The sequence below is a fragment of the Triturus cristatus genome, chromosome 3_1 (assembly GCF_964204655.1).
Source record: "Triturus cristatus chromosome 3_1, aTriCri1.1, whole genome shotgun sequence".
In the NCBI taxonomy this organism is placed as follows: Eukaryota; Metazoa; Chordata; class Amphibia; order Caudata; family Salamandridae; genus Triturus; species Triturus cristatus.
Window position 1 is genome coordinate 667384312 of NC_140583.1, and position 15815 is coordinate 667400126.

Consider the following 15815-nt stretch of genomic DNA (forward strand, 5'->3'; position numbering starts at 1 on the left):
TTGTAACGACCGCATTGTAATAGAACACGATGTAACATGCTATATTCAGACACATACCTGTGGAACAAGGAGCATGGCATGATAAGGTCCCTTCCTACTTCCTGCAAACTCAAGACACATTACAGTACCACTGCCCCAGTAACCTCATCACCACTGCAGGTATTTTCCCTGCTCCACCTTCATAGACTGCTGACCTACAGAGCTCAACATCAATTCTGCAATTTATTGCAGTCTCGATTGTACAGGTATTACTTTCTCTCTGAATCTAGAATATTTATATAATGTTATAACTCTAGGGTGCATAATCATCTGTTAAAAGGTTGAGGTGAACGGTGACTGCTCGAAGTAGTACTTGAAAATGTGTTTTCAGATTCTTTTTGGGGACAGTGTACACAAGTTGTTGTCAGGGATAAAAGCAGATCGTTCCTCTGCAAAATACACATTTTCACTGTAGCTGAACAATCGCTTGCAGGGTTTTTCATGCTTTGAATAAGCTCCTATCTGGCTATCTGAGAGATAAAAATGTGTATGTTATTGTGAAGTTCTTTGTGCACTGAGGGTATTACTTTCATCTCATGTGAAATTCATTTGAGAAATGTTTGCACTGTGAACGCAGCATGACCACTTCTTTTGCACTTATTCACTTGCTGACACATTCATTTGCGCACTTGTTAAGGCTGGACCTCGAGGATATGAATTTTTGTTTAATGATTGCAACGGGCAACACAAACCAAGACCATGCTACGTTTCAGTTATTTCTCTCCCTGCATATTATTTGAGAATTTCTTGACCAATCACAGCCACGTTCAATCTCAGACACGACCTAAGCTAGCAACCGCTACATTGGTCATTTTGGAAAGATCCTGGTCTGAGGTCAAGGAAGAACTGCTGTTGTGGGTTTCTCCGATAGGTTCCATGTTGGAAGTAAAATGATGCATAACAGCATTCCAAAGGGTGATGCAGGAGAGTTGGGCTGGAGAGGTGTGAAGTGAGTCTGGAAGGTGAGATTGCATTACTCTCCACGTGAAATAAATACTTACTTCTTATCATTGTGGTGTGTCTACATATTTGGTCCACAACAATTTGGCGACAACCTACCTGAATGAAGAGTAACCTACCAGTGATTCAAGGAGTTGCATGCTGTTATTGATCAGCTTCATTCTTGGAAGTACGGATGATACATAATGAGCGATGAACATTGGTTCATCGAAGAAGTATTCCTTTTTTGATGGTCGCAGGGTGTATTTGCTTGGGCCGGCGGAGCAGTGCATCCAGTGATGTTGAACACGCGAGGTACCTTTCGAACTGGGTATGTGTGCATCTTGTACCTCATTCTAGCATGTTGGTTGCAGCATGCACTGGCGTGTGCGTCTTCTTTCTCGACATGTGACTGGCTTTGACATGTGTGGATGATGTCATCATGCTGGGTAACGTTACATGACCTAGCATGCCGCCATCTTGGGGGAGTCAATACCTGTTGAAACACTGGGCAGGGTGGCTGGAAGTATCTTATCTTCTCACAACATTACAGGGAGGGATATTGAGCACATTAACATTTACAGCGCATTAACATTTACATCAGCATTTATCCAGGTATTTTGTTTTTTGTGGACGGCTACACCTTGGGGCATTTTACATGTTCTGTTGGAATATCTTTCAGGCAGCCTACTTCATATGAATATTGTGCACTGTGGAGCATACTAGATAAAACAGTTTTACAAGTAGGAGTGCTTTTGGCCCCAGGTGTATTACTGTCATTGCATTGTACATTTGTGACTCAATACGTTTAGGTTAAAGGTGAAGTGTGGACAGTGGACAAAACCAATAATTTGGGGAAGATTGGACACTGAACAGTTCCTTTGACATGTAATAAGAACCTTGACCATCAGTCCTCCTCAAGCATTTTGGCGTAAACCTGAATCTCTACAGAAATGGGAAGAGTAATTTTTTAACTTTTGATGAACCCAACAATGTGTCTCCAGAGCAAAAGAAACGGATTTTGTTGTATTGCTTTGGTCCCCAAAGATTGAAAGTGCATTCATAGATGTGGAAGATTGCAGTTGAAGGGTATGCAAATGCAGTTAATGCTATACTTGACTTAGAAGGCACACTTTGCACCTAAAGTTTGCATTGGAATTACTAGGTACAAGTTCTTCCACCGCAAACAAGGAAAAATTGAGACAAGATGAATATGTGGTGAAACATAAAAAATTGGCAATCGATTGAAAATTCTGAGTTCTTCAAGAGCATGAGATTAGAGATCAATTGGTAATGCATGCTAGCAATCCTGTTAATCAGGAACGCTTATGGGTAAATGAGGATTCTCCTTTCAGTGATGTATTAGGAATAGCACATAAAGCAGAGATCTCAGGAAAATGGGCATTGGATTTAAACGAGGTGGAAAAATAATGTGAAACTATTAGCAAGCTTAATACTATAGTTGTCAATAAGTCTAATGTAAATCCTAGTAAAGGTAAGCAGAGGTTTAAGGAACAAGTGAGGTGCTATCATTGTTAAAGTAAGGAGCATATGGCTTACAGCAAGAACTGCCCAGCTGCCAAACAAAAGTGCAGTAACTGTGGCAGTGTGGAACACTTTGCTAAGGTATGCAGAAGAAGTAAGGCCAGAATCAAGAGTAGGTGGTGAGACCAAGAGGAAGAAAAGAGAACTTTGGACCAGGATGATGAGAGGTGTGGCAATATATAGATTATTGATTGCAAATTGATTTCGAATATAAATGAGTATTCAGTTAAAACTAAACCACTTTGTTGGATGATGATTGGGGTGTATAACTGCAGATATTTGCAGACTCAGGGCCATCATATACCACCAATAATGAAAAATTGGGGAAATACAATTTGTGCAGAAGGTAGTAGATAAAATATTAGAATCTGACATTTATCCTTAAGGTCATAGCCGTGAACATATTGATATGGTGGGTTTCCGATGGTGCATGTCAAGTTTATGTATAGAAATAATTAGGTGTATTGTATGTTGCTAAGGAAGGACATTTAGGTTTGATCGGCATGATCAGAGAAATGTGAGTATAGTGCTAGACCCAAACAGTAAGTAACACGTCTTAGCTGTTAATGTTCATAATGACATGATATTTTAGTATTCAGGCAAGGCAATTAAGAACATGATTACAGGTTGCCAAAGGTGCTAGGTATATTGGAATCAAAGGGATTGAATGCTGAATTTCCTAAGAAAAGAAATGTGACTTATCTAGGTCATGTCATTGGTGAAGATGTTGTCAAAGCCCCGCCATCTTTGACTAATGCTGTTGACCAAATAAGAGGTCAGAGCCTTCCTGGGAATAGTGGAATATTGAGCAACATTCATGCCAAAATTTGCCAAAGAGTCCTATCACTTTAGGCAGCTATTAAAGTGTAGGAACAAATTTGTGTGATCTAGTGAGTGGGAGGAAGAATTTTTGTGGCATTAAAGCTTCTATTGCATATGTGTCCGCTGTGAATTGTTTTGACCCACGTGCAGCCAGCGTCATCACCAGGGATGCTAAGAAGCAAAGGGCTCAGAGCTGTAATGTCCCAGATAAATGAGAATGGCAGGCAATGCATTATTGCTTATACATGATGATCATTATCCCACATGGAAGAAAAGTATTTAATTATTGTGTGGAAAATATTAGCTTGTGCATAACCTATGAACCATTTTAGAACTTTTAGTTAGAGGAAACTATTTACTATCCATTTTGATCAAAAACCCTTGGTTAAAATTTTAACATTCGAGGGTACTGTAAGTGCTTCCATTAGAATAGCTAGGCTATCTATGTGGATGCAAGAATGCAAGCAGCATTGGACTACTTCAAGTGGTCAAGTTACCCAAGGCATTATGGGCCACATGTATCAAGCATTTTGCATTTGCAAATGGGCCAGTTCTCAGAATCGTTCCGTTTGCGAATGCAAAAAATGCTTTTCACATGTTAAGTTTACGATTCTGTATTTGATATAGGCGTGTTTAGGGCATCTCTTCCAAATACCAAATCGTATTGGTATGTATGAATGTTTTTTGACCGTGAATGCGGTTACAAAACATTCGCATATTGCCACCAATTTCAAGTTGGTGGTAACCCATTCGCAAATGGGAAAGGGTCCACAAGGGACCCCTTCCCCTTTGTGAATGTCTGCAAAAACTTTTTTTAAGAGCAGGCACGGACCACTGCCTGCTCTAAAAAAATGAAAAGTGAACTATTCATTATTTTTAATAAACACAGCCCATTTCCCTTTGAGGAAAAGTGGCTGCATCAAAAAAAAAAAAGATTGCTTTATTTAAAAGCAATCACGGACATGGTGGTCTGCTGATCCCAGCAGGTCACCATACCCGTGATTTTAGCAATTCCTAGTGGGGTCGCAAAATGAGATAAGTCGGTTTGTAAACCCCTACAAATCGCTATATGAAAGTCTCATACATTTGTAATAGCGATTACCTAATTGCAATTAGGTGATCGCTATTGCAAATGTTGATGCATGTGGCCCTATATTATTTTTGAGATCTCCAAATTTGTATTTAATACACTTACTTTATTAGTCCACATGTGACTCTACACTCATTTGTGAGGTGTCATAGACAACCAAGCATGACATTTTACTTTATCTAGCTGCTACTTACGAGAAGGGGCTGGGCAATACCTTTGTTCAGTTTTAATGTTGGGCCATGATGGTTTGTAGACCAATACTTCTCATTCAGAACAATGCCACTGGTTCTACATTAGTAGACATATTTATACGCCCTTGTGTTTCCTTCAGGGGTGTGGAATTCCTATAGCCCAACGCCCAGGACAATACTTTTCATGTTTATTTGGTGCTTGGGACAAAATGGGCCCAACCCCCAGCAGCTCAAACCCTTTGGCTGCCAGATTACAGTACCACATTTAAAAAAAAGAAGGGCATTGTTTGCAGCTAAGGTAATATTTGGTCCATATGTATTTGCTGTTCAAACTTGTATTTATGGTAGATTAATAGGAAGCCTTTATTATTAGTGTGAGCGCTCTAAGGAACTGTTATAAGTTCAGACTGCACTACTGACAGTGGTTCCAGTATAACAATGTGTGCGCATGTTTGCAAAGTTTAGCAATATTAGGCTATGTATAATGCTTCCATGATGCTCTCTGATTAGATGCAAAAGCTTGAGAGCAAGATTGCAGAATTTTTGCTTTCAAAATAAAATAATTAGAAACAAAAGTTTCAGCTAAACTACTGTGAGAATCTAGGTTCCATTTATTTGAAACATTATTTAGTAAAATGTGTTGATGTATGCTAGTATTTTCTCCAAAATAGCTATAATGTGAAATCGGTGTAACCAGTTTGAACAGAATTATAGGAAATGACAAAAAACAATCATTAGCAAAGCCAATAGGTTTGACATTGATGATCAGCCCTTTGTTTTTTGTTAATGCCACTCTTGTTCTGACATGGTTTTTGTACAACTTTATTGTTGTGGGAGCTGCCAGGTCCTTATCATTATAACAGACATTGTCAAAAGCAAAAATATCTTTGGTCTCGAAAACCACACATTTCCACAGTGGTTCCTGGCACTGAGCAAAACTACATTCCATGTCAATATGCCCCCTGTGAAAGAGCAGAATGCTGTCACTCACAGTGAAGCCATCCAGTAGCTAGAGAGAGAGAGAGAGAGAGAGAGAGAGAGAGAGAGAGAGAGGATTTTAATAAAGACAAAAGGTCCCAATTCTTAAAGTAAGTCACAAAAGTCAGCAATGGTTATATGACCTTGCATTGGTGCAGATTTACGACTTTTATGAATTTACAAGAATTTACAGGAATAGGTCAGGAAATCGTGCTCCTAGAAATTATTTGTGAACTGCCTTTTAGCACGAGCAACTGTGCATGTGCAGAATTACTCATGCGAAAATCTGTTCAGCATTTACAAGTTCTCTTTACCAGCAACCACTTTTTTCCCCAACCCTGGAAGAAGTTTTAGTTCTGCCCTTGCCAGGAGTTAACTTCCAGTCTTTCTCTGTATGGTAAAATATTAGAGGCGAGCTGATGAAAACCCATTAAACATGCTAGTAGGTTTGCACAGACTCAAAAGGACATTCCAACTATGGGGATCTTTTGCTTACTGCTACCTCCAGCCCCTGTATGTAGATCTGCAGAAAGGTGGCAAATTAAGCGAATTTCTTGTATTCAAACCCTACTATGATATGACCTCTGGCATAGTCAGAGAGGCTAATATCAGACCTCTTATATAATGAGATTGCTGACATATTTTTCCGCTCACTACATGGCATCAAAGGGACAAGTAGACTTTGTTACAGGACAAGTAGATTTATGATCCAACCTGTCCCATGGACAAATACATGTTTTATTAAATTCCACACCCCTGTCCCTTCTTTTTGTTACATTTTTCTTGCCCTCTATAACACCTGCGCATACATCAGATACAGATGCCTTAACAACCCATGTGGGACTTAGGATGATAGTGCATATGATCTAGCAAAAATCACTAAATATCACGGGGAAAGTCTGATGTGCAATAGCCCTGTTTTTTTGACCTCCTGTCCAGCCCCGAATGAATCACGATGGCCGAGACCCAGCTTTCTGGGTCTTATTTATTTTCAGCACTTTTGGAGATCCAGGAGGAATTATTGAAATTGCAGAATTCGTTTTTTTCATTAGTTACAGATTTAGGACTATGTTACTAAACTGCAGCTGCAATATGGCAATTAGAACTTCATGTGCTAATACAGAGATTCTTTGGAACTGAATTTACCACCATCTTTCCTTCTATAATCATCTTAAATTTGGAAAAGATGATGGTCCGGAGATATGAACTAGGAAATGGTCAGCATTACAAGTTGATCCCAATCTCTTTTTGTTATCATTAATCAAATTACATAAAATCATTAGTATATCTAGATTTAAAATGCAACACTATATCCAGCTATTTGATCTTTATATAAAAATTGTAAATTGCAGTAGTCATTTGAGGTGGATATTAAGTGTTGTATCGTGACTACTGAGACACCAGGAGGGTGCATATCTTTGCAGCGTGCCCTAGCTTAGCACATTTCTAGGAAATGGTGTTTCTCGAAATGTCAACGAGTTAATAATTGGTAAGAGCAAATTTTGTTGAATATTAATCATATCTGCCAACATTATTTTATCTTTTTAAAATAGCTTTTGCATTTGATGGATTCTGCATCACCCCTTAACAATTTCTGGACGTTAAAGGTTTTTGACGTGTATGTTTTGAGGAAGCTAGCATGCAAACAAATGTTTAAAAATTTCTGGTGCATCTTGGGGGATTGTACACAATATTCTATTTACCATTTTACATATGAAGTATGTAGGGTTGCTCCAACAAAATTTAAAAAGAAATGTTATTCCTCTGTAAGTGCAAATACATTTATGTGCCCAAACTCAAATCTCAAATTGTGTGCACAGTAAATCCAATGAATGAATGCCAGACAAACAGTTATCTAATTATGCTTATATGCTAGAGGGATAGATGACCTGGGGGTGTTATTATTATGAATCATTGTGCTTTAGCTAGAAGAAATTGTATCATAGATCAGACATGCTCATCATCAGGACACAGGCACAAAGTCACGTAGGAGCTGACCATTACCTCATCAGGTCTGCCATATACACAAAGGTTAAGAAACTGATTGACTAAGCTGTTATCACAGGGTGAATAGATTCCATCACAGTGTTCCATGCAGATAAGCTTGTCTGCATATTGCACTGTGGTGGACAGAATACAGCTGTTTACATCGCATGCGTTTACAATGCATGCGATTACAATGCGGTCATTACAATGACTGCGTTGTTACATCTCAGTACCATTACAATGCAAGTCGTTACGACGACTTGCTGTAGGGGGTGGGCTGGATTTAGGAATAGTATCATTTACTATTCCAAATCCAGTGTGTGAAACAGTAGGAAAGGTGTTGGAATAGTAAATTATACTATTCCTTAGTTTAGAGCGCCCCCTAAAGCACGTCGTTTTAATGGTACTGCAATGTAACAACACGGTCATTGTAACAACCGCGTTGTAATTGCATGTGTTGTAACGAATGCAATGTGATGGCTGTTTCCCGATGGAAACCATTCTTACTGTGGTTGCAGCCTTGTAAATCACTAGCTTAATCATCAATTTTGTTCTTGTATCTCCTGGTGACCCTATCTAATATAGACTTATAAGGCTGAGACGTTGACACCACAAGTCCAACAGATTGTGATTGATGCAGCCCCTGAACTCTGTATTCATGAGAAATGGGTCTTTATTTTTAAGCCTATATATGTACGCTCATATCACACCACTGTTCACTGTGCCGCCTGCATCCGAGAACTATTTTGTTTTCTATCATCATTTAAATAAAGAAACTGTACTCGAAGCAAAGAATAAAATTGTGATTTATAAATGCCTAGCAACAGAAGTCTCCTTGTCAGTTATTGTATGCATCTCTTTTGTTTGGAACATGGGGATTATGTTAAACAGGCCTTGAAATGATTTCCATGTGTAACACTGTCTCTTTCTCATGTTATTATGTCACACCTATTCTGATCATTTTTATAATATGTCCAAGGTCTGTTTTATTAGACAATGCAACTTTCATCTTTGAGGGTCATTTTCAGCTCTCTTCTCTTCTCTGTTCTCTCATTTGCTTGAATATCCTTCCCTGAGATGGCATTTAATGCTCCATGTTAGTATCTTTACAGACTTGCCTGCCTACAAATGTGTGAGGATGCTATGTGCTCAGTGTCAAGAGTTGCCATCTGTTTGATATTTTACGGGCACATTCAGTAATTGCAGTGTTCTGGCAAGGGCCAGCAATTCAAAAGAGCTTTTAAAAAAAATAAATGTATTAAGCAGAGCGCATATCTCTTCTTCTTTCATCACTTGCACAGACTGGTGGTTTTTCATGTAAGGGGAAGCCACAGTGTAGTATGGAGTACGTGAGTGAATAATTAAACTGCACTATTCCTGAGACTGGAGCACAAATAACAATAAGCCACTGAAAATGCTAAGACTGAAAACATTGAGCCACTAATGATTCTGAGACTTTGCGAATAAGACCCAGGCAAGCTTTCCAACTTTGACTTATCTTCCATACACAGAAAAAGTCTTAGAGAAACTAATTCACCGACGCCTTACTGGTCACAAGCTCCTTAATGCCACACATTCTGGATACAGGCCTAATCACAGTACAGAAACAGCACTCAACGCCGCCACAGATGGCATCTGCATGATCCTTAGCAGAGGAGATACAGCAGTCCACATTGCCCTGGACCCCTCTGCAGCATTTGATATGGTCTCACAACTCCATCCTTATTAGGCACGTGCACAAGATTGGCATCCAAGGACCCACTCTTTGCTGGATCTGCTCCTTCTTAATGGATAGAACACAAGCTGTCATCTTGGCACCCTAGTTCTCAGAAGCCAGCAAACTCAGCCGCAGAGGGCCTCAAGGTTCATGGCTCAGTCCTCCCCTCTTCAATGCATACATGATCCCTCTTGTCAACATCATCTTTGCACATGACATCAACATCCTGTCCTACACCGACAACACACAAATCATACTCTCCTTCTTTGACAAGAACCTGTACTCAAGAAACAAGTTTACCGCCTGCATGACCAAAGTTCTAACTGGATGAAAGCAAGCTGCCTCAAGCTCAGCACCAACAAGACAGAAGTAGTGATCTTCACAAGAACACTTCACCATGGGGCTCACACCTAAACCTAGCACCCATGCTAGGAATCTCTGAATAATAGTCAACAGCAAACTGGGCATGAACGCACAAGACAACGCTCCCACTGCAACTTGCTTCCAGACCCTGAAGATGCTCAAGAAGACCTTCAAATGGCTCCCAAGCAACAGTAGAAAGTCTGTCACCTGTGCTCTAATCACCAGCAAGTTGGACTACAGGAACATCCTCTACACTGGGATCACCAAGAAACTCACTCGAAGACTACAAACCATTCATAACTTGGCAGGGAGATCCATCTTCAACTTACCCCACAGCACTCACATCACACCACACCTCAGGGAGCTTCACTGGCTTCCGATACACAAATGCACTAATTTCATACTCCTCTCACACAAATTCAAGGCACTACACAACTTAGGCCCCACCTACCTGGATAGTGGAATCTCCTTCCACCAACCACCCAGACACCTGTGCTCTGCACGAATCCTACTCGCACACATCCCATGCATAAACAGAACCAAATCAGGAGCATAACCCTTTCACTCCACATCAGAGCCTCCTCCTAGTTACTTGAATTCTGCAAGAAGCCGAAGACCTGGCTTTGCAATTAACAAACCTTCCTTAGGCAGGGATAGGCGCACACACTTACTCAGCAACAGGATACCCTTGAGGAACATAACATAACGCAACACATTGGTGCTAGACTATCAACGGTCAACTATTAATAATAATCTGTCACTAATATTAATAATATAACATTGATGATACTGATTCATTATATTTCATAACCACTGGTAATACTGAGCCAAGAGACTGATTTGGCTTGGTGTTTGACCTACAAACCAACTGGAATAAATTAATAGTGTCCTCTGGGTGGCCTGGTCAGTCAGACCACAAGGACTCTTCTGGATCTGAGAATCTAGTGGAAAATGGAAATGGAAAATGGAAAAATTCGGCATTTGGGACACAAGTAGCCTATTGATTTAGAGATCTATACTCATAAGTCAAAAAAGGGCTGACTACATTGGTTCAATTCTGGAAATCCTTCCCGCTCTCAAATAAGGTATTAATTTCAAATGGATGTTTGTAACCAGATGCTTGTATGTGCTAAAAAATGCCATGTGTTCCATCCCAAGGGATACATTCAAGAAATTAGAAAGTCTATTAATATGGGGTATTTAAAATTCACACGCTGAAGTTAGGATGGGAAAAAGGGGCCTTTCACTCTTGTAAGAAAGTAAATTATTAATTAAGGTGGGTGGAAGTGGAATTCCACCACAAGTAATAAAAGCACTAGCCTGTTAGATCCATTCAAAGGTTTCATTAATTTAAACCTAAGCTCAACCCACGGTAGCTACTGCAAAAAGCAGACAGACTTAGCTTAAAGAAAATGTGTAAAGCATTGCGAAGTACCAAAACAGTTAACATTTCAAAGACACAACACTCAAAATCCCACTCCAATTGATAAAAATAGAGAAAAGTTTAATAAACGGATTGACATCAAAACAACTACAATCCAAAATGGAGAACTAGTGTTATGCATTTTTAAAGATTTATGTAAAATTAGCATCTAAAAGCACTAAGCACCAATGATAGACTATGGAAGCGGTAGACTGAGAACTAGATACACTTTGAGGTCCACTGCAATGTAGCCCCAGCCGGAAACATCAAGTATATTGGTCTTGGTAAAAGTCTGGAAGTCAAAAAGTTCAAAACATTTTTTAAGTCCCCCTCCAGAAAGGCATTTTATTGTTGTTTTGATGAAAAACCATTGACACTTATTTTAAGTACCAACGCAGAATTTGACTTTGTTAGTTTTTGAGAAAAAATCCTTGTTGTGCAAGTAGCCGCTAAAACTGTAGCCACTGCTGTGGAACTGAAGGACAAGCACCTGAAACAGATTGGTTTCCCCTTGGCCTCTGGATCTTTGGAGATTTCTATCTGAAAATTGCCAAAGTCCCAACACTGAATGGGCCTTTTTTTCAGAAGTGAGATAAACTTTGAATAGGATAAAGCTGAAATCCAATCCAACACTGGAAGTGGAGGCCGGGTACTTTTCCTGGCGGGTCCACTAGAGGTCTGGAGCTCAGCAAGAGTAGTTTTTTTAAGTTTTCAAACTTTCGTCTGGTGCCCACACGACTGCAGGAGTATACTTCTGAGGCAGCCAGGACCTGAGGGTAGGCACTTAGAGACTCTCAGGGTGTCATGCAGAAGCCAACAGCAGTGTCCAGTCCAGGTGTAGTTGCCACTGGTCAGCTGGGCACTTTAGAAAAACGTCATCTTGCAACTTGGTTTGCCCCTTATAGCCAGACAGGAAGTTAGCCAACTGACATTTAGAGTCCACTTCTTTGTCCAAGGTACACGTAGGAGGTCCAGCCCTTCAGGCTTACGCATAGGTTACAAAAAGCAGGTTTAGTCCTTCTTCTACTCTTCCACAGGTCCAGAGTGTGTTCTACGGATAGTGCTTTTGGGGTGCTGCATTTATGCCTGGCACCAGCTGTTGAGTCAGTGTGACTCATGGCTCTTCCATAACCAACGTGGTAAAAGTTCCCAGGAGTAGCCTTACCCACTTTTTCAGCAGTTACTGCGTGCCCACCTGAAGATGTAGCCAGAGTAATGAGCAGTTCCTCCTCTGTGGTCACTCCATACCAGTTCTCAAAGTAGCTTTCCTCCTACTGAATTTGATACCACACCATGGGGACTAAGGCTATGATTTTCCAGTTTTCACCTGATATTTATTTGTGACTTTGCGGGCCCCTTAATTAATTTACTGGGCCCACCCCAATTGGTCTTCCTGCCGGGGAAAGAAAACACCTCCCCAGTCTGGGGCAATTGTCCCTGCTCTGGGAGAACTTTTCACCTGATTGACAGCTGGTGGAGAGCTCATGTAGATTAGCCTTCAGGAGCTTCAAGAAGGGCTATGGTAACTTTCTAAAAGTTACTTTTCCTAAATATTTATTTAAAGTCCAACTTCACCATTAAATTGGGCCTTTAATAATACTACATAGACTGACTGAATTATTTTTCTAGTATGTCCCTAACCCAAGATACAGAGTTAATATTTATTTGTTTCTATACTCTAGTTTTCATTGTAGGACAGTCAGAGCCTCCCACAGTGAAAATAGCTTTTGGAGGCTTGTCACTGCATTGACATAGTAAAATCAGATATCTTCATGGGCCATTTTTAAATACTGCGCACCCTACAATGTGGATACAAGGCCTATATAGGGGTAACTTATTAACATTTAACATTCTGTCAAAAAGGGATTATTTTGACATATCAAGCTGCAGGTTTCAAGTGCAGCAGCAGGCTACACTGTAGACCTGAAGCCATGTTTTCCTCGTCACACTAGTGGATGTCTCTGTGAGAAGTTGGCCTGGTATATGCTGTCCACTAGTTATAGTGGGCACCCTGTACCAGTCCAAACAACCCCTTATTGGTTACTGGTTAAAGACAACCTTTATTGAAAGCTCTCCTAGTGGTATCTATGGAGAGCAGCCTTCAGGCTCAGTCTTGAAGGAATGTAAAGCAGCTTGTTTTACCAGTCTATAATCTCTTGAGTGCCTAAATGAAAGACATCCACACCAGATATATACATACAATATATGTATTTATTACTAAACACACCTTCCTAGACTTTTTATGAGACTAAAGGTCAAAACACATAAGTCACACTTAAAATATTACAGTAAAATAGCACAAATACACGTCAGGCCCTAGGGGCGAGCCAAACCATATACTAAAATAGTGGTATAAGAACCACGACTTAACTAGACACAAGGCCTAGAGCCTGTAGAATCACTGGGACCCCAAGGAACCACCCAAGGTAGTGACACAGGGGACCCACGGGGCCGTGTGCAGTGTGTGAACACAGCCGCGAGCTTCCGTTAGCTTCTATGAGGAAAGTCGCGGTTAGATTTTTAAAGATTAGGGACACTTAGAAGTGAGTCAGGACCAAACCCTTTGGGACTTAGAAAGTTCTAGGGCCAACACCATCGGGAACACCGCAGTACTCGTGTTACCTCACCCAGGGAATCCGGATGCATAAGTGTCAAATGGTGTCGGGTCGCGTCGTCGATTTCAGTGGGAGCTGGCAAAGAAGTGCTGCTGCCGGGAAGATGCGAAGTGTCCGAAGAGATCCAAGCCTGGATCGAAGATGAGAAGAACCTGAAAGCAAAGGTCTTCCTAGCCAGTCTTCCTAGCCAGTGACCAGGAAGGCGATAGGCAGATGCCCACCGATGTTGGGTGATTTCAGGTGAAGAAGGTGAAGTCAGACTCTTCAGCCATGAGGACCAGGAGGTGTCCAGGACAACAAGGAGCTGGATACGAGCTGTCCCACAAAGGATGTTGAGTGCTGTAGTATCAGTGCCCGGATTGGACACAACAAGCCTTGGCAACAGCAACCCACGCAGAAACAAGAAAGATGCTTCGGTGCAGACCAGCAAGGTCTGTGGGACTCACCACTTGGTAGGGAGTTGGGGCACATCTGGAGCAATCAGGAAAGCCCAAGAAAATTCAAAGTTACCCCCTCAGGGACCCACCAGGCGACGGACCAAGGAACGTGAAGGGACCTCAAGACAAAACACAAAATGGTGGCTCACGGGTCACTCGGGGTGACTAGGCCCTTCTGTGCTCGAGGTTTGGTGCTCGAGGTGGGGGCTACAAGTCAGCCCAAGCACAACTTCAGGAGACGACGAGAAGTCAATGCACTTGCAAAAGTGCACGGTGACCAGGAGTTCCGGTTCCACGCTATTCACGAGGGCTGCGGGTCTCAGCTTTGCTGTGGACTCGGGTCAGCCTCTGAGATGTATGGAAATCCTCTTCCTGGGCTGCAAATACTTCGGAGTCCAGCGGGAGCTTCGGAAATGCAGACCGGCCAATTGCTTCATTGGTGCCTGCAAAGCAGGGGAGTCACTCCTTGACCCTAAGGGAGATTTCTTCAGTCCTCAGCTTTAGAGTTTCATCCAGGGATATCTAAAGTTCTGGTTACAGAGGTTCCTTACTTACACCTAAGGAAGGGGTTGAACTAGCTCTGGGGACCCACCTATGGGAGGGTTTGGAAAGAGGGGTGGCTACACCCATTTCCATTGTCCAGTTTCGCACCAGAGCAGGGGCTGGAAGCCCCTGAACCGGTTTGAGCTGGACTATGCACAGCTGCCCCCAGTGCAGGACTTCACAGCACTCAGAGAGTGCTCCCACCCAGCCCCAATACACATATGCCTGTCTGGGAGGTGGTTACACCCCCCTGTGACAGGAAACCTATTGTCCAGGCCTCCCCTGCTGGAGTTTCGGTCAGCAGCGGGAGGCCAGACCCATGTCTGTGGCTGTAGCATCCATTTAGTGAAGCCAGGGCTCTATTAGATTTCGCCGGGTATACCAGTACTGCCATGTCTCTTCCTCTAGAAGGGTGGGATCATATCCTCACGTCAAGAACTGATGTGGGGGTATGATTCCAAGGTGATTGACACCAAACACAACATGTTTCCGTGCAGCCAGTCCAAAGTTAGAATTAACCGTTTAAGATATAATGCACTTAAGAGTATATGGACAGGCTGCACCACTGACAAACGCGGAGAAGAGATTCCAAAGGCTGCAGAGGGGCTCAGCTCATGCCTGGGCACCCTCTTACATATAACCAAGCACCCTGCCTTCAGGATTGATAAGGCCTGCCATAGGGGTGACTGATAGGTTACTATGTGCAGTGATAGGTGAGGTATAGTGAACCTATACCTCAGTAAGGGGTGCATGCACCACCTTACCCAGGCTGCAGTAGCAGACCTGTGGTGTCATTTTTCATGGCTTTCCAGGCGTGGCACAATACATGCTGCAGCCCCTGGTAGGCCTTTGGGGTACCTATGCCCTGGGTATATAGTATACCATATACTAGGGACTCACAAGGGTACCCCAGAATCCAATCTGGATTGTACCTAAAGTACTTGCAATCAATTTAGAGAGGAAGCAGCTAGGCTGGGGCCCTGAATAGCAGGGTCCCAGCCAGACTAAAGTCGAAAAACAATGAAACACCAGAACAAAGTGGGGGTAAACATGTGAAGCAGATCCTACTCTCCTACAGTCTCAACAAGCTTCAGTCCACAGGTGATAGCGTTCTATTCCATAGGTGT

General features: G+C 41.9%; 1 protein-coding gene across 1 annotated transcript in view; it reads left to right on the forward strand.

Annotated features, from left to right (window-relative positions):
- PTPN5 (protein tyrosine phosphatase non-receptor type 5) overlaps positions 1-15815 on the forward strand; it is a 542249-nt gene that overhangs the window by 132678 nt on the left and 393756 nt on the right. The gene's annotated exons all lie outside the window — the stretch shown is intronic.